Raw genomic sequence first — 7,410 nt, forward strand, 5'->3', positions numbered from 1 at the left:
TGGCAAAAGAGAACAATAGAATCGGTACCAGGCTTTACTAAACAATAATAAGTAGTGGAGTCGATTCATTCGATTAGAAAATTCTTCGATGCAGTGCCCCAGCATGGCCGCAATCTAATGACTGATACAACAAAAAGAAGGGGAAAAAGAGTAAGTTTAAGTGCGGAACGTCGAAATACGCATTGTCAGCATGATATATACAAAGTTATATGCTATATAGGCTATGATATAACAGACTATGAGATAAAATATAGACTATGATATAACATATTACATATGGACTATGGTATAAAATATGATATAGACTATGATATAACATATGATATAGACTATGATATAGACTATGATATAATAACAGCTTTACCAAATTCTAATTGGAGATGTCTGTCGAATTCTCAATAGAGTTAGTTAACCTAAATTATCTCTGAAACCTGTACTAATTGTGTAGTGAGGTATCAGAGTACACGACGAACTATAAAATAAAAATTCAGCTATTCATTTTATCGCACACTCAACCTAGTTTCCAACCAGACATCGCCGTTAACTATTATATTTCAAATTTGACATACTAGTTCGCTGCGATGGCCGAGTGGTTAAGGCGTTGGACTCGAAATCCAATGGGATATTCCCGCACAGGTTCGAATCCTGTTCGCAGCGATAAATTTTTTTTTTTTATCATGCTGTTATGGGTTTTAAGTGTTAGTGTTTTTTCTTTCTTTATTTCTTTTACATATATGTTTACAATAACATTCAGTTCATTTTAGAAACATGAGATAATCTAAAACTTGCTTTCACATTTCTGGCTGCATTTCGTATCTTTTTATTTGCTTCAGTCGTTGGACTGGCCATGCTAGGGCACCACATTGAAGGTTTTAGTCGAACAAATAGACCTGAGTACTTATTTTTATGTATAGTTCGTATTCTGTCGGTCTCTTTTATCGAGCTGTTTAATTACGGAGACGTAAGCAAGCCAACACCGATTGTCAAGCGGTTGAAAGACACACACACACACACACACACACACACACACACACACACACACACACACACACAAACACACACACACACACACACACACACACACACACACACACACATGTATAGAATTATTATTTATACAAATAATAATTGGAGCACTTAGATTTCTAAGTAAATACCTGTCAATCTGGATAAGCTATGATTTTCAGAAAAAGAAATCAACCAACTGACTCGCACATTACAAATACAATCTGTAATAAGCGGAACAGTAAAACAAGGCAAGACTTTTCTCAAGTTTAAAATGTGACATTGTTTTATCTACATTCCAACGATGGCGCTTTGTATCTTTGTTAGAAACCAGCTCCTTCTTCAATAATTAAAAGCAGAAGAGAAACATACATACACACATACATGTATGTATGTATGTATGTATTATGTATGTATGTACACCACAGGCTTCCACGCTGTTTTTGTTCACATATTCACTCCCAAACAATTAGTCGGCTCGGGACTATAGAAAAAAAAAACACTTGCCCAAGGTGCCACACAGAGGGACTGAACCCGAAAGTACATGGTTACGGAGCGAATTCCTTAACCACACAGTCATGTCTGCGCTTAAAAACCTACTTTTCTAAGATGTTGATTATTTATATTCCTATTAAGCTCTATCAATAAGACCACTTCTTATAAAACCTTTGTAAATAAGACAACGATGAAATCTCTTTATTAAAACTTATACATAAATTAACGATGGATTATCTTTATAAAACAATACTGTAGGATAGTGATAAAAAAAAAAAATCCGGCACACCGTAGAATACGACAACGAGGGTTCCAGTTGATCCGATCAGCAGAACAGCCTGGTTGTGAAATTAACGTGCAAGTGGCTGAGTACTCCACAAAGACGCGTACTCTCAAGGAGATTCAGCGTCAGACAGAATGTGACAAGGCTGGCCCTTTGTGACAGAGGTACTACTCAATTTTGCCAGCTGAGTGGACTGGAGCAACGTGAAATAAAGTGTCTTGCTCAAGGACACAACGCGCCGCAGAGAATCGAACTCATGACCTTATGATAGTGAACCAAATACCTTAACCACAAAGCCACACGCATTCACAGGGATAAATTATCTCCTAAGATAACGATAATATTGTGTAACAATTTGATTTCTTGTTTTGTCTTTGGTCAGTAAGTGTTATTTGTTATTTGCTTCTATCTAGATATTCAAAGGAAATGACTACTATTCCCTTCAAGCTTTGCTTTTGTAACCTGGACATCAATGTTTTGTAACTAACCTATATTCCATAATATTTCAGATAGATTCAGTACTGAGTTGCTGAAGCAGAAATATTGTTATAGCAAATAATCTGCTCAATACCACAGATCCGCTTGTCAGTTGTTTGACTTTAACCACTTGAGCATGTCCCTTAGTGCTTGACAATATGTGCATTTCTGATCATGAGCAGGAATAGTGGGGGAGCATCATAGCCATGTGTTGAGAGGAATTTTTCGGGGTTTGAATAAATGTAACAAAAGCAAAGTCTGAATGAAACAGGCATTTTTCAAACTTTCTAGAGGTAAGCAAACAGGAAATAACAGTTGCTACTCAAGGACAAAAATCGTGTTACACAGTGTAATTCATTCTTATTAAACCATACAAATAAATTGAAGATGAATTACGGCCTTCATATGAGATAATGTTTACACTTCTCTTTATTTTGTTGTTGGCACTCCGTCGCTTACGACGTTGAAGGTTCCAGTTGATCAGCAACTGCCTGCGCAAAGGCGCTTCCCTGAGGTTTGACCTCCAGATTTGTGAGCTTCGTGAATGCCGCTGTGGATCCGCTTTGGATTCTTCCGGCCGCCACCCACTATCATGCCGTCATAGTGCTGGCCACCTTCCATGCCATGCCGCTCCTTACAAGATCATAAAACACGACCTAGACACCTCATGCTTCTCTCTCCAGCTCGAGCCAGTGGGGCTAGACCGAGGGGCTGGTAAAAGTCCGGACGGTATAACAGCTCTCCCGTTCTGTGGCGGTAGGACCCTCGTCTGGAATGCCAAATTTTGTGACACCTTCTCCAGCGGCAACTTGGTGTAATCAGCTACCATCCTATGCGCTGCTGCTCGTTAAGCTAAGAAAAGCAATCTGTCAAGGTATCGGTTGCTCTCTGAAGGGTTTATGGTCGAGCCTGTGGCAGTGGAGTTCCCGGCGTTCTTGGCCCCCAGATCATGTACCTGCTCACTGCTAACGTGGTGGAAATGGCTGTTCGCAAGTGTGAGCCCCATGAGTCAGAGTGGCTGATCCAGCGCATTGCCCACGCCATCTCCGGAGCAACGCCTTTTCCATTTTGTCTATTGGAGCCATGAGATATGTTTCTATTTTGTGAGAGGCAAGATTTTTCAAAATTAATCCAAATAAAGGCAGTTTACTGCTAAAAAAAAGTTTTACACAACTAAAAAAAAAAAAGCAAATATGATAATGATTTATATCCTTATTGTACCCTGTCAATACTATAATAAAGGTCTTTTTATAATTTATTTTTATTTTCGGATATTGATAGTTTATATCAGTGGTTTTCAACGGGAGTTCATAAGACCCTTGGGGATTCATGTAAGATTTTGTTGCTAAAATTTATGCGCAATAAATTGGTTATACGTGTACAATACACAAAATATTTTAACAAGATTTTCTTCATACAATTCCTAATAATATTCAGTTATAAAAATACAATTAGATTTTCTATACATCGAATGGCTATAGGGATCCACCCGACTAAAACAATAAAAAAGGGGAAAAACATGAGAATAACTGATTTATATCCTTACAAGCCTAGAGGAGTATATCCCTATTGAAGCTATATTCAGAGGCAGCTAAACTCAGAGGCAAGCTCACAAAATAAAGACTAGTTTTTACAGCACTGCCAACTGCTTACAACGGTGAACTATACTTCTCTATGATACTGCCTTAGAGCTTGTTAGACGTGGTCTAATTCCTAGAGCTCCAATACGACGTCGATTATTAATGCCTTGATATACAGACTCATATCAATACTTATTTATTTTTACTGTAGAATTAACCCTTTTACTGCGGAAATCTGTTGTATCCGCTCAAATTTTCATTACCCTTAACTACAGGAAGCAGTTTTATACACCAATTTGTCTTCTGTTGGAGCAAGTCGTGTTTGAAACTATTTTCTCTTCAGATATGTCACGTTTATTAAGGCAAAATGACTGGCTGAAAATACCAGTTCTACTTTTGACTTATTTATTTTGGATATTTAATAACATTACTAGAAAAGCCATGAAATTTAATTTCGCAGTGGAAGGGTATTTTGGCAACTTGGGCAAGGGGTAGGATCGTCTGGTTCAATTCCCAGCTTATAACAATAGTGGGCAACTACCTATAAAAATATAAACATTTTTTTTTTTTTTTGTTAGCTCGATTTGGAGAAAGCTATTGTATCTATATCAGGCCCTCCGAGACAGGCGAAAATGATGCAGTTTTTATTCTACTCGAATTGGTTCAAGAAAAAGACATAAGTATATGAGTGAGATAAATTTTAGAGGAACGGTATTCTGGGGCTGGTAAGACTGAGCAGAATGGTTAGTGGAAACGTAGCCGGATTTAGAAGGGGCACAAGGGGCAATTGCCCCGGGTTCCTCAACTGTCGGGGCTCCCTTCCACAAGTAGTGGCCCTCTGTACTGGAAGACCCTGTCTTTCCCAGAAAGCTTGCAAGAAGAGGATCTTTCCCTATCTACTTCTTTAAAAAATCGTTAAAAAAACACCACATTTTCTCCACCATAGCGACACCAGATATTCATCCTTAAAACGAGCGGATGGATGGAGAAAAGAATAACAACGAAAATCAAAATTAAGAAAAATGAAACATGTATCTTCTTACTATGGAAAGTTGTTTGACCCAACGATGACCCATCAATTTCTGGTTTTTTCATTTGCGATTAAAACACACACACACACACACACACACACACACACACACACACACACACACACACACACACACACACACACGCACACACACACATGCATGCACTCACATATATTGCCACTCCCTAAAGTTATTATGCTCATTCGGTAGTTAATTGATACGTTAAACATATTTACGAAAACAAAAACAAAAAATTAAGACTGTCTAACTTACAAAATTTAAATTTTTCATTTATTGTTCAGACTACAAAAGTTTCTCTTTCGTGTAATATCACTCCACAGATAAAAACTGTTTTCCTTCCTTTCAGCTTTGGAATATGATTTGCTCAAATTTCCATTAAACCTAATATTTTCTTTCTTTATATTTTCATATATTTTTCATCATCGTTAGCCTACCAATTTGTTGTCAATGTTACTTTTGTGTTTCGTTCGCAAAAAAATAGTGATTTCATACCTGTCACTGTTTCCAGTGCTATTCCTCAAATTGATTTTTCAATTTGTCTGCTGCTGCCAATTTTCAGTAATCTTTATTGAACATTTGTTCTTATTTCAGCGGATGTTTATCACTATAACTTCCTGGTCGTAAATAGGTGGATATTTTTAAAAATCAGAAAAATGTCGAAACCTAAAAATAAACTCAAGGACGTCACTTAAACCACACAACTTTATTGCAATCCAAAATAGCCTCTTCCCTCACAAAGTGATTTGAACCGTTACATCTGCAGACGCCATTTTAATTAACAAAAGTGAAAGTTGAATTGTACGCTTAAATGTCATTACATGGTTGTTTGAAGTTTAGAGGGATCCATGAAATACACAATTCCTTTTCAAACCTGAAGTGTTTATGACGCTTCTTCGTTTCCAGGCCCCAATGAAAGTGAAATAATTTTGAAGGAAAGTAATTTAATAGAAACGAAATCCTTAATCTGTATCCCCAATTTGTTGTCAATCGCTTGAACTCTTTTCTATTAACATTTGGTTTACTTTAGTTGCAGGCCTCCTTATCAGTCCCAGACGTAAGAATAACAGAAGTATGTATAAACAACCTGGCTTAGTATGCCTGTGACTAGATCAAAGTGACTAACATGGCTGTTGTTAGTTCTTGTTCTGTTTTTGCGACTATTTTCTCTTTGCTTTTATTCCGATTATATTTTCACACAGAATATCCAGTATACCACGGAATATGCAGTTGTCACCAAATAATTTCAGAAGAAAGAAGTAAAAAAGAAAAATGCTACTGCATTGACAAAGACAAAACACCTTGCAGAATTTTTCTTTGCTTCGAAAAAACTAAAATTTGGAAGGTAATGAAGAGTCAGTAACAGTTGTCTCTTTTGAGAAACTAGCTACGCTCCCAAGTGCATCTGCAAAAAATAGGAGAAACGTATCAATTCAAGATATTGAAGATGAAGAATCATCGCATCCTACTGACATATATAGCAAAGTGCCATCTTGGAATCAAGACAGAACCAGTTAGTTTTCTGTCAGAAAGAAATATGGTCCATGTTCTTTCACAACCTATAATCTCGATGCCATTATAAAAAAAAATGAGGTGGAAGCAAACTAAATGGACATTGTCATTATTTTAAAACTTCAATCTTTTATATGATTTGTGAGGATGGTAAGCAATGTTTAAAGAAGTGGTTCCTGTACAATCCATCAAAGAGTGAAGTTTATTGCTTTTACTGTACTTTAATGTCAAGCCTGATTTCCTTGAATTATATCGTCTTTAGAACACAGTTTTGTACATCCAGAAGGCACAGAGTACTTAGTCTTTCATACATCATTGTGGTTCTCAAATAATTATTTATCAGTCTCAGTTTAGTTAATGCCTCTCTCCTGAACAACTAGTGACCATCTAGTTCAAATATATTCTAAGAGCTACATCAACAGTTGGAAAAGTATCAACATGCCCTTTATTATGGATTAAAAGTACCTGTAGAGATGGGGTGAAACGTGAGCCGAGCTTACAAAAGACTGTATGCTGCACAATTTCTTCTATAAACACACGCGATGCTCAGTTTAGATGACAAAATTTTGCATTGACAGTTGCATCTAAACTTTCTATGTGCCAACTGAATTTCAGTAACATGCAATAAGCAGATTTTGAAACGTAAATTTTGGTGATTTTTCATGGATTTTAATTTTTATGTATAAGGGGACCACCGAACTTGAAACTCCCCGCCCTACCCAAACTTTAAATCCTGCCCTGTGTGTGAGGCCTGGGTTGATACACGATGGGTTACAGATGGAGTAGAGATAAATGAGGTGAGGATGACTGAGTGGGGGTAGCAAGGCACCTGCCAATCCTCTGTAGTACTGGTAGAAAGACAGAGAGAATAGACAGCACAATGTAGTGTGTTTGTGATACAGTATCAAGAACTTGTGTGTAACAGTAGCACTACCGCAGAGGTGGGAGCAGTATTCTATTGTGGAATTCCTCGAAGTTTTCTGGATAGTTCGTATTTCTGAAGGCCGGT

General features: G+C 37.2%; 1 non-coding gene across 1 annotated transcript; it reads left to right on the plus strand.

The window, feature by feature from the left end:
• Window positions 1-575: 575 nt before the first annotated feature.
• Trnas-cga (transfer RNA serine (anticodon CGA)) lies at window positions 576-657 on the plus strand. Its single transcript has one exon. It is a non-coding gene; the product is annotated as a tRNA-Ser (tRNA).
• Window positions 658-7,410: the final 6,753 nt, after the last annotated feature.

The sequence above is a fragment of the Octopus bimaculoides genome, chromosome 3 (genome assembly GCF_046866305.1).
Source record: "Octopus bimaculoides isolate indiv1 chromosome 3, ASM4686630v1, whole genome shotgun sequence".
NCBI lineage: Eukaryota > Metazoa > Mollusca > Cephalopoda > Octopoda > Octopodidae > Octopus > Octopus bimaculoides.